Source organism: Pteropus vampyrus, unplaced genomic scaffold (assembly GCF_000151845.1).
Source record: "Pteropus vampyrus isolate Shadow unplaced genomic scaffold, Pvam_2.0 Scaffold53, whole genome shotgun sequence".
In the NCBI taxonomy this organism is placed as follows: Eukaryota; Metazoa; Chordata; class Mammalia; order Chiroptera; family Pteropodidae; genus Pteropus; species Pteropus vampyrus.
In genome coordinates, this window is record NW_011888834.1 from 2713121 (window position 1) to 2738578 (window position 25458).

A 25458-nucleotide genomic window follows, 5' to 3' on the forward strand; every position below is an offset into this window, starting at 1 on the left:
ATACGTGGATACATCTGTGGAATAAATTCTATGATATTAAATTCCTGAATCAGAAATTTACATATATACATATATACATACAAAAATACACACACACACACACACACACACACACACACACACACACACACACACACACACACGCACTCATACACACACATGCATATATAAAGTTACTGCCAAACTGATATTCAAAGAATGGTACTCATGAACATTTATACCAAAAATGTAGAAGACCATTTTTTTATATCCTTATCAATACTGGCTAGTGTCAATATTTGAAATATTTGTCAAATTAATAGTTGATAAATATTACCCATTATAGTAGTTTTCATTTCTTTAATTATGATAATCTGAACCTGAGAAGCTTTCATTATTTGAATAGTTTTGGAATTGTTTAGGGATCATTTTAGTTTCTGAACTATTGTTTCTGAACGTTTGAAAAAATTGTCTATTTAGCTATTTAGCATAAGCCTGGCATACTTTTTAAGGACATATTTCTTTGTCAACTTTCTCAGTTGTCATTACCATTGGGGAATATTATTATCCACCAAATTAAAATATTAATGAAAGCAGATCAGTGTATTGTTAAAAAATAAAATTTAAAAAAACAAAACAAAACAAAAAAAACAACCACCCTTGATATATGCATGGAACTCCTTCAGTCACTCAACACGTATCTGTTGAGAGCTTGGTCTAGGTCAGATACTAGTCTGGACACTGAGGATGTAGCAGTTAACAGAACAAGACAAAAATATTGCACTCACAGAAATTACATGCTGATGAAGAGAATGTAAATTCTAAATCTCACAATTTAGTAACAAGATATACAGCCTATAAATACAGTCTTCATAAAAGGAAAACTTTTGTCCAGAATTCTGAATCTGGAAGTCTGCAGGCACTGAAATGCTCTCTGTTGGAAGGTGCTCAGGTGAATACTGTTCAATTAAGACTCTTCAACTTGATTCAAACTATTTCTATGGGTATATGTTTTCTTAAAATGTGATATTATTTACTTAACAGCCTAGTATTGTCTGGTTAGAAGCCACTGATTTCATTTTTTAGTGTCATTTTATAAATTTCTAATTAGACCAACTATGTGCTGATTTTGATTTTACAGTTTCTACGAAGAAGTTGGAAAGAAGTTACCCTTTCAAGTGCTAGGAAGGCACATTCCTGTTTACTCCAAATATCAGGTTTGGAAACACATTAAATAATTACTATATAAAATAGAAATATGTATTAATACTAAAGGTATTTTTTTCTGAAGTTTTTTGGAATTAATTTTTTCCTAATGCTGATTATATAATTTTCCTGCATATCAAATATTTCTATCATAGCATATTCTCATTTTATAATTTCCAGTTATTTTTTTGTAAATGTATTATTCCTAGATGGCATGAATTTAATAAATAAAATGCCACTGAACTTGATAACTTTTCATTCCTTGCTGACTTATATAACTGCCAGAGTTAAACATTGTATTTCCACAATTGTAAATGTTAGGTCTAATGTTTATAGTCCGACTGTAATATTTTAGTAGATTCTATTCAGTAACATTTGAACATACCAATATTTTTCCTCCCAAGAAATAGAATACAGCAAGTGAAACAATTTTTCATTTAAAAAATGACTTGAAGTTTATAGATATTTTTGTTTTCAGGGAAATTTAATGAAATGTGAATCTTTTTTTTTTTTTCAGAAGTAATCACAACAAATGAATTTTGGAGGTTTCAAATTTAGAGATTAATTGAATAAGGTTACCCATGAATAAAATAAATAGGATACATAAAATAAAAAATAATTTTGATATTAAATATTTGTTTAAAAGTCATAGTTTATTTTATGATTTCAAAAAAGAATTACTGAAGTCCATGTACTAAGCCATGAAAAATATCAAAAGATAGTGAGGATGCAGATATTTAAATATTTTCCTAAAGCTGTTTTTGCATATTTCAAATTCTTTAGTGTCACCAAATCAATAGTAAATATTTCTTAAATACTTGTCTTGGGCCACTTTTCTATGCATTTTACAGACATTTTGAAATTTAAATTTAATCATAATACTGCTTAAAATATTAAATTATGTAGCATCCTATGAATCATCTATTGTTTAAAAATAATCCTATGAAGTATTATTTCTCTATGAATAGGAAATTGTGAATATATTTACCCAAGTAATTTTTCTCCTGAGTCAACCCAGATGTCCACTACTCAGTACTGACCTTATTGCTTATTTATTAGTTATAGAAATAGAAAAATTTAGTACTAAAATTATGTTTAGTGATGAAATAGCTGTAACACATTTTATCTTGAATAACTGACATAGGAAAGAAGCAGCAAAGAATGTAGTCAGTTCATGATATCGTATCAATAAAAATAATAGAAAATTCAGACAAGTATTAGTAGAAAGTTAATTCAGTGAATAGCATCTGGTTAAAATATAAGATAAATGCAAAACTTTCTGTTGACTAGAAATAGTAGCAAGACAAATAATAGTTAATAGTTCCTGAACAAATGAATAGTTCTGAGAATTAGGTTGGTTAATACATGTCAATTAATTCTTTAAAATAGTGTTTTTGTAAAATAAGTTTTATTCAGTCTCTAATGTGACTTATAGATACCCAGACACATACACAGAACAGATCATTGTGAAATGTAAGAGAGATCCCCAAATAATTATAAATAATGCAATAAATGTTAATATCTTAATGGAAGTACAGATAGAAATCTACAATAAGTCAAAGGAAAGAGATTACTGAACTTATACAAAGATGACTAAAGGATATTTAGATGTGGCTGATAAAGTCAGTCATTGGCATTTGGACATCTGTGGAGAAAACAAAATAGCAGCTATTAAGCAGCGAGTTAATGAGGCTCATTTAAAGGAAACACATGTAAATATGTGTGTGTATATATGCGGGGTGTGTGTGTGTGTGTGTGTGTGTGTGTGTGTGCACACACAAAATCAAACTAGCTTAATTTTAAGAGAGGAAACACTGAAAGATGAGGTTCAAAAAATACAGACCATACTGTGAAGTACCCACAACAGTGTAAGAGTTTTTACTTTGTTGGACAATAAGCAGCTGTTGAAGATACCTGAGAATTGTAGTTTATTAGGCTTGGAGTCAACTGTAAGTACCATGCAATCCCAAAATAAGAGCATTGATAGAAGGTTAATTGTCCCCTAAAATTAAGAATTCTTGATATAGTCAATTCAGTGAAGATTTGGTATTCCACAATGTAAAACAGCCAGACTTTTTCTGTCTTCTTTCACTGCCGTGCTTGGATTTCATTCCAAAGGTGACCTCATGACCTTATGTCTTCTGCCAATCACAGCCCAGTCAGAAGGGAATAGGAGTTGGTATGTTACGGTCCTAGATTTATACACCATTTCCATTTCCATTCCATTAGCCAGAAAGTAGTCAGTGAGCCACACCTATGTGATGCCAAGGAGGCTTGGAAGTATATTCAATTCTTGTAGGTGGCTGTGTGCCGAACTAAATACCAGGGGTCTTGTTACTAAGCAAAAAGAGTAGAACACATATTGAGGGCAATTAGTATACTCATAAACAATAGATATATGATCTGTATTTAAAATTAGCATAATTAAGATTTTTTTTGTTGTTGGATAGGAAAGAATCTACATTTGGAGGATTGTTTGAAAGATATGACAATATTCAAGAGAAAATATAAATCTGGGTTATAAATGTGACAATGTAGAATATTTTAAGAGTTAAAGATAGAGGAGAAGAATTTTAGGGTAGAAAGTCACATAGTCAACATAGCGGAAGTCAGACTAAATAAAAAGAAATTGAAGTGGAACCAGAATATTGCTGTTTCAAAATCCAAGAAAGATTTTGAAGAGGAGTGTCCAGTTGTATCCAATGAGACAGTGATTACTAAATGTATGTGGATATAGATAAAAATACTAGAACTGTGGGTAAGAATACTGGTAACATTCAAGAATCAATGTCATCATTGTAGTAAATGGCAAAGCCATATTTCAGTAAATTGAATATTTTAAATATTTTAGAAAAAAAGTGGAATTATTTTTCTTTTATTATTTTTATAAAGGGAAGAAAGACCAGAAGTATCTTAGCCCCTGTAGATAACATCATCAAGGTCCTTTCTCTCCCTCCCTGATCTCCTCTCTCTCTCTCCCTTCCTCCCTCCCCTTCTCTGTCTCCCTCTCTATTTCTTTCTTCTTTTTACTTATTGAGGTAATCATTAATTTTAAATGTAAGACTTCATGAATCATAACAAATATATATAGTTATGTCACACTAGTACAATCAAGCTATAGAACTATTTTTACTACCTCAAAACTCCCTTCCTATTTCAGATAATTCTCATCTTCCACCAGTGACCCCAGCAAAAAACTAATTTCTTCTCTGTCACTATAATTTTCCCATTTTTTAAAACTGTGTATGCATGGAATCATCACCAGCTTTCTCTTTCTGGATTCTGTCTCATGACAACTATTGCCGTTCATCCATCTTGTAAATAAACTGCATTAATTTTTATTGCTCAGTAGTATTCTATTTTATAAAATTATTCATGCACTTGATGGTGAACATCTGTTTTCATTATAAGGCTATTTTAATAATTCTGACACAAAAACTAACTTTCAGGTGTTTTTATGGAAATATCTTGTCAATTCTTTGTGATAAGTACCTGAGAGTAAAATGTGTGAGAGTCTTCATATCCTCATCAACGATTTGTACTGAGTCTTCTTGCTTTTAGCCATTATATTGGTTATGTAAAGTTAGCTCATTACACTATTAATATGCATTTATCTGGTAAGTATTATGTATCGTTTCATGTGTTTTTAGTTGAAAATATATCTTTCTTAGTAAAATCCAAATATTTTTACCATTTTTATTTGAGTGGTTTGCCTTATTAAATTGTCAGTGTTCAATATATTTTTAGATATAAATTATCAAATATATGTTTCAAAGATATTTAGCTCAGTCAGTGTCTTGCCCTTCAATGTTTTTAAATTTCCTAACAGAGTCTTTTAAAGAACACCTTCTGGAACACATAAAATATTTATAATAGCCGTTTTAAGACAATCGTCTATTTATACGATGACCTCTGTTATTCTTGTGTCAGAATCTATTGATTGAGTTTTCTTCTGATAATAGAGTATATATTTCTACCTATTGGACTGCCTAGTAATTTTTTAAGTTTATTAAGTTATAATTTTTTCTGATCTTCATTTAATAAATATGTCATTAAGTAATAATACCATAATCTTATATCTGTGTACTTTCTGATAGAGTTTTACAACTGTTATTTTCTTTGGGTTTCACCACAGTTCCACAATTTAAGGTCAAATAGGAAGCAACTTCATCATGCTTAAAACAGTAATTTTAGCTTTCATTCTCTTTGAAAAAATAATATTTTATTCATGACTCTTTGCCTGTGTCAATGTTGTTTCTCAGCCCTGAAAAATCTTTTCTCTGCTGGATAATTTGGCAAATTTCTATTCATCCTTAAAGAGTTCTTAAAAGCTATCATTTCCAAAGTATCCCCTGACTTCTCTCTCACTCACAGAGTAAACTGCCATGTCTTCTGTGTCACTATTACTCCCTGAGCACATATCTATAACAGTGCTTATCACACTATATAGCAAATATTCGCTCATGTGTGTGTCTTACATGTCTTGTAGTCTAACAGGGAATTACTTGAGGGCAAGAGCTAAATTCTAATTTCCTATGTGCTTAGCAGGTGCTAAATAAAAATCTGTTAAGTAGATGAAAACATTCTGAATGGTATGAAGATAGAAAATATAGAAAAGATGGGAAAGGCAGTGTCTGCATCAAGAAATATATCTATAGCTGGAACATATCTCAGTACACAATCTCAAGTGATCAATGATTCGGTTTTGTTTCTACATTGAGACCCTTATTTAATCTCAGTCATTTATTTTTTTACCCACAACTACAATGTTTTCCCTGACGTTACATCTAATTCCAAGTCCTTGGTGAAGGCATGAGAGTTTTGTTCTTGAGAGTCATCTATTCATGCTGCTAACATTCTCTGGGGCATTCTTGCTCTGGCCTTGTCTTTAGCCTCTGTTCATAGGAGTCCTCTAGGTCTGGAGACTCTCATTTCTCCTTGCATGCTAGACTTGATCATGCATAACCCTTTTTCTGCCCCTAACTCATACTGGACAATAGGAACTCGATTATTTATACCTCTCTAAGCTCCTTCTGGGGAACAGGAGTTTAAGTCCTTGTTGATCTGGGGTCTCTGAAACCTCTCTAGGCTTTCGTCATTTTCTCTTACCAAGTTATAGAGGGAAATCATTGAAATCCTTTTCAAAGGTCCGCCAGAGTTTAAAATCTCATTTTACCTACTGCTCTCTTCTTCATATCCCCAACAACAAAATATTCACTGAGTCTCAGCGGCATGAAGCCATAGATCTTAGTAATTTTTTTTGTTCTATGCTATAAGACCCCTGAGTCGAGATTTGAGGCTCTGGAGCCTTTTATCTGCTTTCCAGAATAAAGGTCTTTCTCTGAAGCCATGAAGAGCTTATAATCAAGTTGTACGAATGGAAAAAGTATGGGATAACTAGAAGTTACCAAGGGGAAAATAATATCTTGCCATACCTCTCATGCAGAAGAAAACCATGTGCATAGGTTAATGTGCTTCCCTCGTGGCAGTCTACACTGCCTGACATGAGGCCAGGGCCAATAGGTTTTGAGGCCAAAAGGGCATGAGTCAGCATTTTGACCAGGAGAATATCATTTCTTTTTACTCTTTGTGTCAGTTCAGTTCTCTCCACTCAAGACCTCCACTACCTAAAAACAGTTTTAACTTACCATGCAGAACCCCTCTTTTAACTATACCAAGTGGTACAGGGAGTCTTATTTAGAGAGTCTACCATATTGCTCTTCCAAAACTGACTTCTCTCCTGGGCTTAGCTGAGCTATTAAATGTGGTTATATGATTAATACCTCCCATGTCTTTGCTGTATTCAATACATACCACTTAAGTGGGATCTTTTCATTGCTGGCATTTCCTGCTCTCATCCTTATTACAGTTTTCAACCTGGTGTCTAAAAATTTTCATGTCCCACTAATATCCTTAAGGGATTAAAATTACAAAATAAAAATTAAATCCCTAGTATAAAATTATTCTACCTTTATCAAATGTAATATTCCTGACTTACTAACAGAAAGACATTTGAACTCTTTTCAGGAGTGAGCATGAATTTGAACTGTTTCATCCACACTGTCAAACTGATGGTTGCTCTTTTGATGGGTTGCATGCAGTTGTCTAGGTTGGCAGTCCCAAATAAACTACATAGTGTTGGTTTTTGCTTCATTGACATTGTAAAGTTAATGAATTTTTTGTGTCTTCTATCAGACTACCTCCTCGTGAAAAGAGACTTGCAACAAAAGTGTTTTAGATTTTTAAATGAATGAGTTAATGCAGCTAGAGTGGTTCCAATGTGGATTGTTTTATAGAGTTATATTGCATATTAAATAATGACAGAACAGGTTTCCAACTTATATTTTACTGGAGGTAAACTGATATCCATCTTGGTTATATTTCCATTAACAAAAAAAGTCACTTTTTTCATATGTCTTTTTATCAATACAGTCTCCTAAGTTACTTAAAAAGTTTATGTTTTTAATTATATTGAATCACTGATATCTTACTAGCTAGGTTTACTATTATATAATTTCTACAAAAGATAAATATTTTTTCTTTTCATTTTCCAGCTTTATCAAGATATAATTGATGTGAGGTATAATTTTTGATGGATGTCTCAAATTGTGGATTTTATATTGTTGAGTGCTGCATTTTGTTGGGTTTTATAAAATACTTTCAAGTTTTGATTGGAATACTGTTATGCAGTTTGAGGATGACTTTGTCCCCTTAGAGGCTTACTTTTAGGCTTTTGCTATGGCAGATACAGATTAGTCTTTAGTCTAGGGCTACTTTGGTCTCTGCACAAAGCTATGTCCTTTATGAGGACTCTACCCAATCCCTGTGTGATACAAGTCTCCACTTTTGCTATTGACAACTTAACTTGCAGTTTTATGTGAATCATTTGACCTACTGCTTTGCAGTGGTTCTATCCTGTCATCTCACACATGCACTCATCAGCTTCCAGAGACTCAGGCAGGCCTCTACAAATCTCCACTGCTCTCTCTATATGTAGCTCCCTTCTCTACAGTCCTCATATTTAGAATCCTACTAGATCCAGCTTCTCCAAACTGATTTCTGTCTCTTTAATTGTGCAATCCCCCAAGGCTGTTGTGGTTTTACAGCTCTGAGTTATAACTTGGAAACTGATACTGGGAAGTAATCTGGTGAAATAAAAGGGCTCACTTCGTTGTTTCCTTTTTGTTAGATATTATAGCCCATCATTGCCTGTTATCCACTGTCTGAAAACCTGTTATTAAGTTTTCGTTTTCTCCATTAGCTTGTGGCCAAATGGCAGGTTTTATAGCAGGCAGTCTTTAATAGGCAGAAGTAGAAATCTTTCTCTGTTTCTCTCTCTCTCTCCTTCTCTCCCTTCCTCCCTCCCTCCATCTACTTGTCCTTCCCTCTCTCTTTCCCTCCTTATTGTTATTTAAGAAACACGTGGATGTTTGTAGGGAGAAGGAAAAGGATTTAGTGGATTATGGCATTAAGATGAAAATATATAATAACTTAATTGGTGTAGTGATATCATAGCAAAAAGAGGAAAGGATGAGATAGTAACAATAACCGTAAATTATTTCAGACTCAATATGTAAGAGGTGAGCTAATGTAAACATATCAGTTTTCAAAAATGGCATTGAGGAAAAGACAAGTTATTAGAAAATTCTTATGTATGTAAAAGCATAATTATATTCATGTTGTAAATATATATGCATTTGAATTGAGGGAAAAAGACAGCAAGTGATTATGATGAATCTTTCCCATTTCCTTTCAATAATTAGTATCTAATCCTTATAATTTCAATGAGTTTCTCAAACCAATGCCACTGGCATTAGCAGCAGCCTGTCTCAATCTAAAATGCAAAAAGCTTTGTTGCAATAAATAGATTTGCACATAATTCCATAATACCAACTTTATTGGCAGCTTAGCTTTTATGGAGTGTGCTGTATTAATCACATTCTACAAGTATATAAAACTTTCAGTTGTTTCTCTGTGCCAAGGATACTGGCTGAGTAAGCTGCAGGAAAAACCCATGGGGGGTCATTATTATTAAGGCTCAATACGGAGAAGCAACACAAAAACTATTAGTAGGAGAGAGCAGTAGGTATTTAGAAATATATGTCTATATAATATGTTATATGAAACATTAAAATTTTATTGTTTAGTCAAATATTAACATATGTTATTGTAAACATGAAAATAATGGTTTTAAGAAGAATGGAATTTCACAACTCAAAAAAAAATCTTTTAAATTTGGATTGCGACACTTCTAGCAAATTCACAATTAAAAATTGTTTAAAATGCAAAAATCAAACAAAGGTAAGTCAGAATCTGCCAACCAGAGAATAGACTAGAGAATTAACTCATGGAATCTTTTAGAAATCTGACAAAGAAGCAGAAAGTTTTGCTATGAAGAGCGAATTTTAAGCTATTTTAATTCATCTACTGATTTGGAGCTATATATATAACCGTTTTTGCACTAATAAAAGACAATGTTTGAGACAGTGGTATTATGGGAGACAGAATAATGATCCATCAAATATGTCCACATCCTAATCCCTGGACTCTGTGAAGATGTTATCCTACATGATGAAAGGGTTTGTGGATATGATTAAGTTAATGACATTTAGATGGGGATATTATCCTGGGCTATCTTAGGAGATGCAATGTAATGATAAGAACCCTTAAAAGTAGAAGAAAGAGGTAGAGAATCAGAGAAGTGGCAGCAAGAGAAGTACTTAGTTTGATATTCCTTCTTCGAAGAGGTAAGGGAGACCATGAGTCAAGGAAAGCAGGCAGCCTTTAGAAGGTGGAAAGTGTAAGGGAATGGATTTTTTTTCAGTCAAGTCTCCAGGAAGGAATGTAATCTGTTGCTGTCTTTCATGATCTTAGCTCAGAAAAATCCCTGTCGGACTTCTGACCTACAAAACAGTAAGATAATAAAATTTGTGCTTTTATACATTACCAAGTTTATGATTATTTGTTATAGCAGCAATAGGAAATTTAGCATCACCATAACCAAAGATATATGGTCCATCAATGAAATTTATATATTAGAATAACTTAAGGAAACTTTGAGTTCTAAAGGAAATGTGAGCTTTCATTTATATCCTTTGAAACTTATCATAAGCATGGTGTTATTAATCAATACCACTACAGTAACAAATGGCCCCAATATCTCAGTAGTTTTCAACATAAATGTGTATATGTGTTTATATTATATGTAGGCCGTAGGTGAGTTTTGGCTTTGTTTCAAGTTATAGCTCAGTGCCTTCCTATTCAGGGAATAAGGAAAAGGGTAGCTCTATATATGGAGCATGCCCATCCCTATGGCAGAAATGAAGAACAAGAGAGCTAGTAGAAAATTAAGATGCCACTTAGCATTTTTGCTCATGTATAGTGTTGATAGAAGAGACTCAAATTCAATTGACCAAAGTACTTCATGTGCCCTAACCTAAAATTAAAGAGGCAGGGACTTAACTTTCTTCCCACTGGAGGTAGAAAAGTCATATGACAATTAGGCAGGGAAATATATAATCCTCACTGAGGAAGGATTAGTGAAATTGTTAACAAGAATAGTAAAATCTACCTTTTACAGCTTCTTCATTGTAGCTTTGCAAATTATCTTTATAATAAAAATATTCTGTGCAAAATGAACATTAAAGTATTTGAATTTTCAATTAAAAAAATAGTTATATGCCATGACTTCACACATACAAACACACACACACACACACACACACACAAATATATATATGTGTATATTTGTACATGTATGTAAATGTTTCTAAAATCATATTTTCCTGTTTAGTGATGGATCGAATATTTAAAAATATCTTTATGATCTGATGACTTTTAATCTATTTCATGTCTTAACTTTTGAAATATGGTTATCAGTGCTAAAATTGTGACATGGTGTTTATTGAGAGCCTCTTCTAATTGACTATTGAATCTGTTTGGAATAATTTCAATAGTTTTTGATAGCTTATATACATAAAATATATGCATGTTTTCAGAATAACTATACCAGTATATATTTTGAACAACAGTTACTTACAATTGTTTTTCTTCAGATTTTGTTTTGTTTTGATTTTACAAAGGCATTTCCTATTACTAAAGGTGTTACTAGAAGGAGTTCTCTTTCAGAATGGAGAAACAACACAATTCTAATTGAATAGAATGATCAATAATGACTATTTATATTTGTCAGCAATTCTGGGAGTAGCTCATTATCTCTCCCGAGAAGAACTATTAGATACTAGAATCACAATGAAATCTAATGTTTGCAAAGTTCTGTGGTCAGGGTTTTAGCAAGCCAAGTCAGACACAGAGATACAAGGAAACTTTGGTAAGGTTAAATTATGGTAGGTCATTGTTGGATAGTGTGGCTTTCATTGCTTTCTAATGATCCAAGTGCCACAGATAAATATGACTCCCATCTTCTCTTTCTTGTTCTTTTGAACCCTTTCCATTATGTATATCCTGTACCCTGTGGTGCATTAGGTTAGGAATGAAAGAAAAGGGAACAACAGAGTATTACTGTTATGGGAGCTTAACAAGCAATGCTATATAATGATATGTAGAAGCTTGTATCTGTTAAAATCCATACAGTGTTATCTGGAAAATAGCAGCAGACCAGAAAGAATACAGAATTAATAGGAAAATTGTCTCCAGTCACCACACCAGTCATTTCTAATATGGAAAATTTTACTTTTGTTGGAAAGTAATGGAATGTGTTACTGTAACCCTATTTTACATATAGTGTGAAAAATATGACTTCTGTCTCTTTGACATAGCAAACTTAAAAACCTTGTTTATACATACCATGATCCCACGATGAGAAAATATTTTGGGAAGCTGAAATGAAGTCTCAAAATTGATATAGTTCTTGTCAAAACCAATTGAAACAAATTTGACTTTAGGAAGATTACATAATCATATGCCTCCAATATACATAAAGGTTCAATAATTAGGGATAAGAGAGGATACACAGTAATCAAAGAATGTCAGTATACCTGTGATATTGACATATTTCATAGAGGAAATGCCTACTCCCCTGTGCAAAACAAATTCTGGTGATTACCGGAGTGTTAATAGTCTTATACTATTATTTAATGCCAAAACAGGAACAATGTTCCCAGAGGAAAAAAGGAAGGAAAATAATTCAGTCTAATCTCAATGGCAACAATCATAAATGTTCCTAAGGATTATTGCACTTAGATGTTTGCTAGGAGGAGGGTCTTTATTTATAGAAGACTCTTAACATGGTATTTCTGATTAAGGATCGTGGAGAGTATATAAAACCAGAATTTATAGTTTATTAGACTTAACTCCTTGAAAAATGTCACATATGCTGCATATAGTTTATTAGGCTTAACTTCTTGAAAGATGTCATATATACTCTAATAAAATGGAAATAGCCATAAGATAATTATTCTCTGCTAGGTGAAGTGAAGTGATATGCATGGATCTTATTAGAAAAGTATCTTTAGGATAAGAAAGCCACTTCTGCTGTGTCTCAGATCCCTTTCTGCTTCATGTGAGCCTCTTACGTGCATCCTGGAAATAAGTTGTAAAGCTTCAATAATGGATGATATCTGATCTCATGAATCTGATCCAACAATCATATTGCTATGGATTGAACTGCATTTCCTCTCAAATTCATGTATTGAAGACCTAACCCCCAATGCAGTGCTAGCAGATCTGATTCCTGGTGAAGGCTTTCTTCCTGGCTTGACTGTGGCCACCATTTCACTGTGTGTTTATATGACCTCTTCTTTCATGTGCATACACAGAGCTCTCTTGCGACTCTTTTGCTTACTAGAAGAGCAATAGTCCCATCACGAGGGTCCCATCCTTAGCACCTCATTTAAATTTAATGATTTCCCCAAAAGCCAGTCTCTGAACATCAAATACCATCTCATTGGGAGTTACAACTTTAACATATGAATTTTGAGGGGACACAATTTATTCCATAGCATAGGATTTTGCTCTTCAGTGTTCCAATCAAAACCCTGGTTGCTTTTTAACATTTTAATTTCTAAAAGTTAATTTTGTACCCTCGGCTCAGCTTCTCATTTATCCAGTTGTATCAGTTGCTTTATAAAATATTGACTCGAGAAATATTGAACAAATATCAAATTCACATATGTAGCTTCTTTTACCTTTTTCCTAAAAATTCTCTAAGTATCATATTTCACTTAAAAGTATGGTGAAGAGCATTGTTGAGGAGAGCTTCGGTTTTATAGCGTATAATCAGGCTACAGCATAACATTTGCCTCCTATGCATTATGCTTCCTATTTTGCTTCCTATGCATTATGTCATTATTTTACTTTTAACAATATTTACCACAACTCTATGAGGTAAGACAGTTATTATCCCCATAGTGCCAATAGTGAGAATGTGACTTAGAAATTTTAAAAATTTTTCCCAAAGTTTCATATTTTAAACAACAAATTTAGTGCTGTCAGACTTTCCTACTACAAAAAGCCTCACATTGAATTAAAATTTAAAGATCCAAGAATTACAACATAAAATCAACACACTATGCTGAGCTTTAACTTAATACCATATTTTATAGAGGTTTTCCTAGTATCAGTAATAACTTTGAAAGCCCCAGCAACAAGAAAATGAAATATTTAAATTCATGTGTTATAAATATGCCTACCAAATGTCAAGCTTAATATTCTTTATGTTAGCAATACCAATCAGTAACATTCTGAGTTTTTACATAAAATTACTCTCTGATTTCCTTATTATGCACTACTTTCAGTATCAGTAATGAAAACTAAGGACCTTTCCTTAGAAAAATCAAAGCTACTGAAATGTTAGTCTTATCAACACCTAATTTAGTTTTTTCATCTCTATTTCTTTTGATTTTTTTTTTGAAATTTTTTTTCATTGTTCCTCTCCCTTCCCTTACTTTTTTTTTTTAAATTAACTTTAAAAAATTCTCCTGTCATCAGTTAAAATCCTCTTTAATCTCATCCTGACTGTGACAGGAAAGCAAAGTGCTTTATAAACTAATTAAATGATTAACGAGACAAACCTGAAATAATGTTTGTTGCTCAAAATCATAATACAGCTAGAAGCAAACCTTAGGCATGAATTAATCAACAATGATGTATGATTAGGATAAATAGCCATATATTTTCTTTGAAAAAATTTTTATTCCACTTAATATGCCTGAAATGTTCCATTCTGAAAATTATCCAAATTTGTTATTAGTGTACTAAAATACTAACATTTCTAGCATTTTGTAAATGCAAGGGGAAGTGGGGAATTTTGGCTGGGGTTTTCAACGCACATTGGAATTAAAACTTTCTCTAAGAAAATACGAATCTCTGTTACATAACTGAATGCAATTTTGGTAGTAGGTGTGAAGTGCATTAATTGTTTTCCGTTTAGTCCTGTTGGAAGAGTTTTTTTTCATTTGGCCAAAGAAGTTTATTGTTAATTTAACTTTTACTTTCTTTTTCTTTTTTTTTTTTCTTTTTTATTATGGTGACATTGGTTAATGAAATCCAGTAAGTTTCAGGTGTACAACTTAGCAGTAAGGCATATGTATGTATATATATATTGTATTGTGTGTTCACCGCCCATAGTTAGATTTTTTTGTCACCAAATATTTCAAATTTAACCTTGTCTTAAATGCCAAAGAATCTATATTGACAAGTTGTGTATACCATGTAAAGTACAGGCAAGAAGTATCTCAGGAATATTAGATGCTGATAATATGATAATGTTATGAGGAAATTACCAAAAGAGAACATTTCAAAGTAAATTAAGTAGGTAAACTTTAATGCTTAGAGATGATTAAATTATGTTTAGTTGCTATTGGTCTCATATATATGTTAAGTCCTTGATACCATTATTCCCACAGTGTCTCTCTCAAAAAGATAAATATCCCCTCCCCCCAAAATTCATGTCTTTCATAATCCTACACATTACAGACCTCTTCAAATACATATTTTTTTCATTTTCTCTAACAAAAATATATATTATTTGGCTTTGATTTTCGCACAATGATATGTTTTCATTTCTTTAAAAACAAATACCTTATATTTTGATGCTATAATTGCTGCTTCATGTCTGATCTGGTTGAGAAAACAAAATAAAATAAATAAAAGGCTGATACTTGCTTCCTTCTAATGAACACTTTTACAGCAATAAATACAAATGAAACTTCTGAACACACGTTTCTAAGCATGATTAAATTAAAATTTCATTATATAACAGTTAAATAAAATAAATACATTTACCAATAATAGAGTTCCCACTATCACTAAGCAATACTCTGTTAAATACAGCTGTTTTTGACTTCTTAGAAACTTCCATTTTAGTGCTTTATTAATATTATATAGCAAAGCAAATTAGAATCACTTAACTCTATATCTAGTTCTGGTGATTTATTAATAATTCTTCACCTTTATTCACGTTTATCATGAATCAAGATAGAAGGTTTTGAAACTAAGATCAAAATATTTTTAATTTCAATTGTGACTTTTTGTTTTATTCAAATACAAACTAAAAATGGAGATAGCCTCAGGATCAGCTGTTAAGATCTAAGAGGACTTGGGAAAAATGAGACTCACTTCACACATATTTCAAACAAGTATAGTCATTTCATTTAGAGCATTTTAGATAAATACAAACAAATTAAGAGTGACACTAATGGAGAACGAAATTCTTTAACTACACAATAGGCGTATGATTTACTAGAAATAACAATAAAATAACATTTCGGTTTTTTTGTTATTGTATCGCAGCATGAGCTGAAGATCTACTTAAAGAATGAGAAGCAGTCATGTATAACAGAAAGAGTTTTATTTGTGGTAAGTTCATCTAAGTCATATATTCAAGTGAATCTAATATAGTCCATAAACAGTTATTTCATAAATTAATATAATCTATGAGATATGTAACAGTACTTTCATGATTTATAATTAGTATGAACCGTTAGGATATATGAGCAGGAATAATCAAAGAATTATCAAAAAGTGGTATTAAGTTTATGTTTAAGGTCTAGAGAGGTAGATGAAAAATATACAATATAGCTAATTTTTAAAGTATAAGAGATGATTTATGAATAAAGGTTAATACATTTTCTGCTTTAAATTATAGAAAGTCAAATAAACTACATGAAAAAAATAGTGGAATGAAATGTTATGATATGTGCTGGGTTGAACAGTCACCCACCCCCCCAAACAAGTTCATATCCACCTAGAACCTGTGAATGTGATATTATTTTCACATAGAGTCTTTTCTGATATTAATTAAGATGAGATACTGGGTAAGGATGAGCCCTAAAATCGATATAACTTGTGTCCTTATAACATGAGACAGACGCAGAGACACATGCAGGGAGATTGCCATGTGTAGACAGAGGCAGACATTGAAGTAATAAATCTATAAAACAGAGAATGCCAAGGACTGCCAGCAACCATGAGAAGCTAGGAGACAAGCATAGAATAGATTCTCTCTTAGAGCACTCAGAAGGAAAAAACCTTTCTGACACCATGATTTCGGACTTCTCCAATCTCCAGAACAATGAGATAATAAAATTATGTTGTATTACGCCACTCAGTTTATGGCCATTTGCTGTGACACACCTAAGAAACTAATGAGGTTTATATACATGGAAAAAGCAGATTTTAGTTGGAACAGGCTCAGATGTAACAAAGGCCACAGAAATATGTTCTGCCTTCCAATGTGTTGGCTTTATTTTTAATAAAATGGTTACCAGAACCTCTCAGCTAACATCAGCCTTATAGCTAATAACCCAAGAAAAATACCTGTCCTAATAGCACTGGACAAAAGGCCCAGTATAGAGAACACTTGCCTAATTCAGTTCAGAGGAACTTAAAATAGTCAAAATGGCCAAAGGGTTAAGAATTCTGACCGAAAAGGCCTGAGACTTACACTAAATGCTACAGCCTGGGGCTGCATTGGATTTGAAGAGAGGTGATTGCCTTTAAGAAGTCATGCAGAATGGAATCTTCTTCCCTCCTGAAAGATTGGCAGTTATTCACACTATAAAAATACCGGACACTGATATCGTATTGGAAATTTTATAAAGAAATAGAATTTTTGAAATAGTAATTATTTATAGTCATTTGAGCACTTGAAAAAAGCCATAGAGAATTATTATTTACTATTACACAAACTCAAAATGCCCTTAGGATAAGAGGATTAATTTCAGTTCCTATAGAGAACTAGGGATGTTTACAGTTAAAAATAAATCAGGTGAAAAGTGCTAAAAATTCATTCTACTTTTTCCCTTCTGATATTTATTTATTGACAAATCATCAATATATTTTTACAAAACACTTTTCATAACTACTCTGTGCAAAAACATTTCTGCCATTGCTTAAATCAAGAATTACAAATTTAAATGATCTCAAAAACAGAAGAAATTGAAATGAATATATTTAAAATGTTCTTTGGATATTAGAGACCAGAACACACAAGTATACACATACATATATAAAAATGTGGTTAGCAGTTTTGACTTTTAAAGGAAACAGATGCACAAAAATTTAACTGGAAAATTCTTACTTTTAAATTAGATAACTCCAATATATAATTCTTATAGATAGTTCAAAATTCTCCCTTCCTCCTTGATTTTACAAATGCCATTCTATAGGTGTATATATCTTATTTGCAATATATACCTATTTATACATTTAAAGTAGAATGTAGTGAAACAAATAAATATGTATTTGTTTATACAAATAAATGCCAAATATATTAATTTAGTGAAAGATTAATTTTTGTAGAAATTTATATGATTATTGGAATAAAGGAGTAATCATTTATTTTTTTCACTAAATAAAGCACTATAATCACTTTTGCTTAGTGGAAGAAAAATTTTTGAGCTGAATGTCAAAGTATAGATCATAATGACACTATCGAGAACAACTTAACATCAAAGAAGAACAGAATAAGAATGTAAATAATAAATCTGCCTGGTGGAAAATAAAGGGCTAGTAGGTTTGAAAAAAAATAAATCAAAATAAAACTGAGAGTACATAGCCAGGTATAGGGTCTTGGAAAAGGGATATTAATTTTGCTTCTATTCCAAATAACATTTAGAACTCTGGTGTGTGCATTAGGAAAGAGAAAGATATGACTGTTATGCTAAGATTATGAAAGAAAAATAGAACTTAAGGAAGCAATGCAATTTCTAGAAATCAAACTGTTTAAAAATGATACACAGTGTTTTCCGTGGCCGACATTCCTCAGTCCTGCAGATAGGAGTACTTCAGAGGCACTGCCATTTAGACTGTTCTGAAAGGTTTTTTATGCACCAGTTTTATATCTTGGGTTTATAATTTACTTGAGAGGTACAATTTAATTTCAGTTAAATGAACCCAAATCACTACACTAACAGTTTTACGTTGCTATCACTTTAAGTCTTGCTGGGCTTTTAAACAGTCCCCATTTGTAAAAAGCATAAAATCCTTATAACTGGCTATAGAAGTTACTTAGTAGAAGGAAATTTGGGGAATAACTGCTAAAATTATCACTATTATACATTGTAAAAATTATCTTGTGGTTAAAGATTACAATATTTTATCAAAAATTATTTGGATATAATATTTAAAACCCATACTTGAAAGACCCTTGATCCTAAAATGAGAGATGAATTCAACTCTTCTCCACCTTATTTCTCTTTCTCTTTTCATCCTTCTGCTTACTGTCTCTTCCAAATTTTTCCATTAAAACACCAGCAAATTCCTTCACATTATAAAGTTTTCCTCACTAGGATACTCTGCTAAAATAGAGAAGCACGTTCATATGCATTAACGACTAAATAAAATGTGTTACTGTATGAAGAGAGGAAAAGTTCTGCCTATGATCATACCTGCGTAATTTCTCAAGTAGTTAAACAGAGAAAGAGCTCAGAATTCTGTGATTAGCAAACAGGACAATACTTATGTGGGAAGTGATTTATAGAAACAGCCAATGAAAAATTTAGGGTCCAGGACTCCATAACCTACTTTTAGTATAACCTAAAGTTACTACATAGAACATTTTTTCTACACATTTCGAAATAGTAAAATTGTTAGCAAAGCTTCTGTTTTCGTCTGTTTATCACAATATTGCTAGAAAGATATTTTTTTCTGTTTCTCTAATGTTCAGTTTCTACTTGACTCGAATATTTACAAAATACTGAGGACAAATATAGGAAATGTGAAAAACACATTATGTATTCTTATTTTCCTAAGGCTCTAAAGCCTTTGGGAAGGGCCACTGGCTAAAAAAAGTGGATATTAATAGTACATTCATATTTGCTTCTTAAGAGGCTTCTTCAGCAAATTTCCTTTTCCCAGTAGGTTATAATTGCTCATAATATTAAAATCGCCCACCATTTCTTGAGCTAAATAAAGACTGTGAATAGCATGACCTTCATGGCCAGGAAGAACAGTGTTGGCATTAAATAGGATAACAATGAATTTAATATTGTAATGGATAATGTTAAAAGGTTATAAAGAATAGAAAATAATCAAGATTTGAAGGGAATAAGTGATATTTTAGCCTAAACAATTTAGTGTAATTATTAATCTGTTTCATTCTTTACTTACCAATTTTTTGATATTTATAATTTAAGCAGACACCATAAACAAGCCAGCAGTTATAGGACGTTCTCAGGATAGGACGTTCTCAGATATTTATCATTTTGAGATTTTTTTTGAACAATAAAATTTACAATTATATGCTTAGTGAATTCTGAACTAAAATTATCTATGTAGTGGACATAGTCTCGATAATATAAACAGATTAAGTGTATTTTAAATGTACACAAATCATTTTCAAGGTTTTAAGTGGATCGTACAACAAAAAAATTATATGAGGTAATTAGTGACATTTAAACATTGACAATATGCAATGTACTAAAATACGTCTTCCGGGGGCCCCAGATATCAAAGATATGTTCCCTTCTTTAGGACCATTTCTTATTTTTCTTTTTGAAAGTTAAAATATTCTTATGGAAAACTAAAGTCTCTCTTGCATAATATTAAATGTTTATAACTTATTTCAGTGCTAAATCTGTAGCCTAAAATATTTTTGTTGATTTGGATACCTGTGGATTAATGCAAAGTATTTGGTATGAGCCAGCTACTCCCATTAATTCATTAACATGTAAATAAGCACATATTTACTTAAACAGGTCTTAAATTTCTAGAATCGAGAGTCCTGGTATAATAATTATAATGCAGTGATTATGTCTCCTTCAGCTGAAATAAGAACAGAGTTGCCTAAATTGAAGATCTTATTTTTTTAAGAGAAATTAATTTGATTTAATATTGTAAATACATGAAGTTAATCCCCAGCTTTTATAAAGAAAACTTTGTTGTCAAGTATGATTTAATGTTTGCCAGTAATGTTAGTCTGTGTCTTAGTATTCAACTTGAAAGTGTTAGGATAAAAATATCTGAATCAAATGACTGAACCAAAGTCATTTTGATATGTGCTCAGATAACAGCAACAAAATATTTTACTGTTGTCAATAAATTCTCCACAATGCTTAATAAATAAGTTCCTACAATACTAATGGCTTATATTTTATTTTTTGGCATTTTGCTTATGCCAGAGTTTGCATGTTGATGGAGGTGTTTGTCAAGTTGAGAGAATAAAATGTCCCTAGGGTTTCCTCTGAAGACTTGAAAATCTGTACTATTTTTAAAAACAAAACTTCTTTGGAGGAATATTTAAGAAGCAAATAAAGCAATGTAGTGACAACTTTATGAAATGTCAATTATGTCAAAGTATATATTGCGATCCTCAAATAATTAAAATTTAGTGACTAAACAAACATTTATTGAATACTGCTGTATAATCGGGGACTGTTTTTATTCTGGAGATATGGATTTGAAAATGCTATGAAAGCTCTGATATTTATTAAACTTTTACCTACAATAGCAGAGTAACACAAAATAAACAATTAGATAAATAAGAACATGTAAAATAGGACTTTATTATTAAAAGAAAAATATTAGTGATGTAGTTAGTAATGTAAAATAGTGATTAAAGAACACCTGTACTTTGCTGGTTTGTACTTTTCAGTAGCTTATACCAACAGACAAGTAGTCAATCTCCAAAATAAGTAAACAAAAACAAGATAAAACAAAAACAGGAAGAACGGACTTGTGGGCAAAGTAAAGAGCTATTGAACAGCTTCTAAACTGTAAATGACTTGGTAGTGTTGGGAAACAGAGACTGGATGAAAGTGAGCAAGTAAACACATAAGATCCGAGCCCTGGGCATGGCCCAGATCACGTGTGCTATGAATCCTAGACATCAAATTTGGATTTTTTTTTTCTTGTTTGTGAGAGAACAAAGAAAGGATTTTAAGCAAGAAAGCAATATGCTTTCATGTATACATTTCATAAATCACCCTTGAAGGTAATTTGGAGAATAGATGAATGAAGCATTCACATAAACAAGGAGATAAGTTTCATTATTGCTTCTGCCCAGGTGACAGAGAAGTGAATTTGCAATATGGTTAGAGTTGAAAGCTATTGAATATTCTAATGAATAAAATAAGAAATGATATAAAGATAGGAGTTAGAGATGAGTCTTATGGTTTTGACTTTTATGACTAGATAGAAGGTAATATTTACTGAGGTAAGATGTTTGGGAAAATGGCAGGTTAAGGGGCTTCTTAAGAAAAGTAAAATCTACTTTATCCTTGATAAGTTTGAAGTATCTTTGATTAAGTAGGGGTTCTAAACAAACAATTAGATTTATAAGACTGGAGTACAAGAGCAAGGCCAGGACTAGAGATAAGAATTTGGAAGTAACAAACATATAGATGAAATTAAAAGTTCCACAACTAAGAGATTACATAGCCAGAAGTATCCAGAAATAGCTTCCAAAGTTGACTAAGAAGCAGAAAATAGCAAATTCCTTGTATACATTACTTCAGACTTAGCTAGATGAGCAGAGTGCTGGGAGTACGTGCCTGGTTTAGGGACAAATGGAGGAGGGGCCAACATTAGAGGGTAAAATTTTGCAGGCACAAATCCCCCCTTATTTTGCATGTTGTCCACATTTTCTACTAAATCTTTTTATATATTATTAATAGTCATTTTAATATCTGTTTGTTAGTTTCAATACCCAGATTATGTTTGGGCCTAGTTCTATTGACTCTCATCATTTAACAAATAACTAATTTTTTTCTGGCTTTTCATGTGTTTTCTAACTTTTGTTTGAATTCTGGAGATTGTATGTTTAACAAAAATAGAGATTGTGGTATTTTTTTTTAACTGGTTTTGGTTGTGCTTTTTCTGTCACACTCAGAATGGGAATTTAGTTGTGCTGGGTTTGGATATTTGTAGTCATGGTTTTATTCAGTATTAACAACTTCAAATCACTCCAGGAGAGGTCACCAAGTTGGAGGAATAAGAAACCCCAGCCATTATCACCCCACAAAAATGAACAATACGAAAGCTACCTATGAGCAACAATAGCTGTGGGAGAGCTTAGGTGTCTACTTGAGAACCTTTAGTAACACAGCGGAATAAACAGCCTAAGAATAACTGCACAGAAAGGGAAGGAAGAACAGCTTCATTTGCCTGCAACATCCCTTCCCCCAGGCCTGCACTGCCAAGAGGACAATCCCATGTTTGAGAAAGAGTTCCCATTGCTGGGAAAAGGAGAGCAGGGTGGGCGACCAGCTTTTCTATACTTTTTGAGCACTATAAAGTAGCAAAAAGGTCCACAACCTTTGCAGCACCAGGGACCGGTACTCCAATGGAAATCTAATGCCTGATGATCTGAGATGGAGCTGAGGCGGTGATGCTAGCACTGGGGAGTGGCTGCAAATACAGATGAAGCTTGGCTCTTGCCCACTGCTCCCCTCCTTCTGTGTGGCCCAATTCCCAATAGGCCACGGACCAGTACTGGTCTGCGGCCCAGGAGTTGGGAACCGCTGGTATAAAGGATTCACTTTTGTTTCACCACATGCAGTTACTGGCAAATCTGAGACATTTAAAGAAGACTAGGAAATAGGGCAGAGGCCACCAACATCAACAAAATAGCAGGAGTGACAGTAGTTCCTAGTGGCGTGCTCTTTATAGGACTCCAGCCACTTTAACTCCTGAGCTAGCCAACAAACAACACAGCTGCTAGAAACCCCTGCGGAATTCATCATTGAAGTTTTTAGCCTATAGATTTTTGTATTTATAGATGCCAGCCACCTTAGTCCTCACTCTGCTCCTTCCCATCTCACCACACACAAACATAAGAAAAGTATTGTTTGAGAATTATCACTGTAGCTAATTTATAAAATCCCCAAACCAGAAACAGTCCAAATGTCCAGTAAAGGAAAAATATGCAATCTGTGTGGTATAATGGTACAATGGAATACTATTTAGCAGTAAAAGAAGCAAACTACTGATACACTCAATAACACAAATACATGTCATTGACTAAAGAAGTAAAACACAATACATATTTACTCAAGATAGATGGACAGATGATTGATAGATGAAAATGGTGATGATAGATAGATGATAGATAGATGATAGATAGATGATAGAGAGATAGAGATAGATAGATAGATAGATGATAGATGATAGATGGTAGGTGATAGATGATAGATAGATGATAGATAGATAGGACTAGAAGTTGTAAAACTAATCAATGATGATAGAAGTAAGTTTTCCCTTTTAGTCTAGCAGACAGCGTGTATACAGGAATGTGCTGTGAGAGAACTCTCCAGGGAGTTGGAAATATTCTATATCCTATTCAGGTAACTGCTGCATGGGTATATACAATTGTCAAAGCTCATTGAACTGGTCATTTGAGATCAGTGCATCTTTTGTATGTTAATCGGATGTCAGTTAAAAAGTGACTTATTATTTTGTCTTTTAATTTCTTACGTGTGTGTTTTTGAGGGAGAATGTCAGTTGCTCTTACACTCAACAATATTTAAGTGGTTATTTTTGTTATGCTCTGTTAACTTTTAGAGCACTATTATTCTCTCTAGGCTTTATACCAAACTTCCTGTTTTTTCTGCACCATGCCAAAGATAAAGGGCCTATCTTACCTAAACATATCTCTTCAGAGCAGTAGCTTCCATGTACCATGCAGCATGTGACTGTTGTCAGTATCTTGCAAGCCCCTCAAGTGTAGTGAAGTGAACCTGTACTGTGATTATTTCTTGACTCATCCACCTGTGGTTAGATCTATTCATAGGTTTCAAATATCTTAATTCTACTGGGAACCCTCTGAACCTCTGGATTATCACTAGGTGTATATCTTGCCTAAAAGTATTAAGAAAGTCTAGCCTTGAGTCTGAAATTAGTATTTTCTCTAGTTTATCAAGGCAGCAGACATCACTTCCATTTATGCCAGAGTTACTCGTTGTTCAATCTTTCTCTCATCCCTAAAGAATTAGGAGATAAAATATATACTTTCTCTTTGAGAAACGCCCCTTTCTTGAGCTCATCTCTGCACAGGATGGAATAAATGAGTACAGAGAAAACAATACCCTTCGAATTGATCTGGGAGCAACAGATTTTTCTGTAGGTAACAAAAAACACTTTGAAAATCTGTCATAATTTCCTACTCTGAACTCATGTTTTATTATGCATCTTCTAGTTGGAAGTACATGCTCTTTGGTCAGTCTCCATCCCAGGAGAACAAAAAAATTAAAATAAGATCACAGTATAACAAATGCAGTTCAAAAACTAAACACTGGGGGAGTAGACATTAAGTGCAGGCTTTACTACTTTCCAGTTCAATGAACTTATCAAATTATTTAACTGGAATGTATTCTTTTTATGGTAAGTATAATTTGTTGGGGAAAGGGATTCTATTATATTTAAATTAGCCTTAAAGCCCATTTCCTGTTTCTGTTCTTTTTATCTTCTGATATTCTCCTGATCATCAGGTATGCGGCAAATATGTTCAGATCCCTGAACATATTCCTTAGCTATGTTCTTCTGGACACTTATTTTTATATGCTTCCGTGCTGTTTTTCTGCTATAACTTAAAACATCTGCCTGTGACTTTCTTCCTATTCCCAGTTCATAGGCACTCATTCCTGATGCACTTGCAGATTTGGTGTACTCTTGTGTCACTTACTAATTTTTATTTTTGACCATGGTTCATTTTCTCAGTTGTCTTACTACCTGTATCAATTATGATCAGTATAGAAGTCTGTTAGAAGAAAACTAACTTGCAAATTTTAATTACCGTATTTCTGTATTGGAAAAAAGAATTTTCTCTCATATATCCTGTTATACCTCTTTACTGATGTTCATATTTAATATAAATTA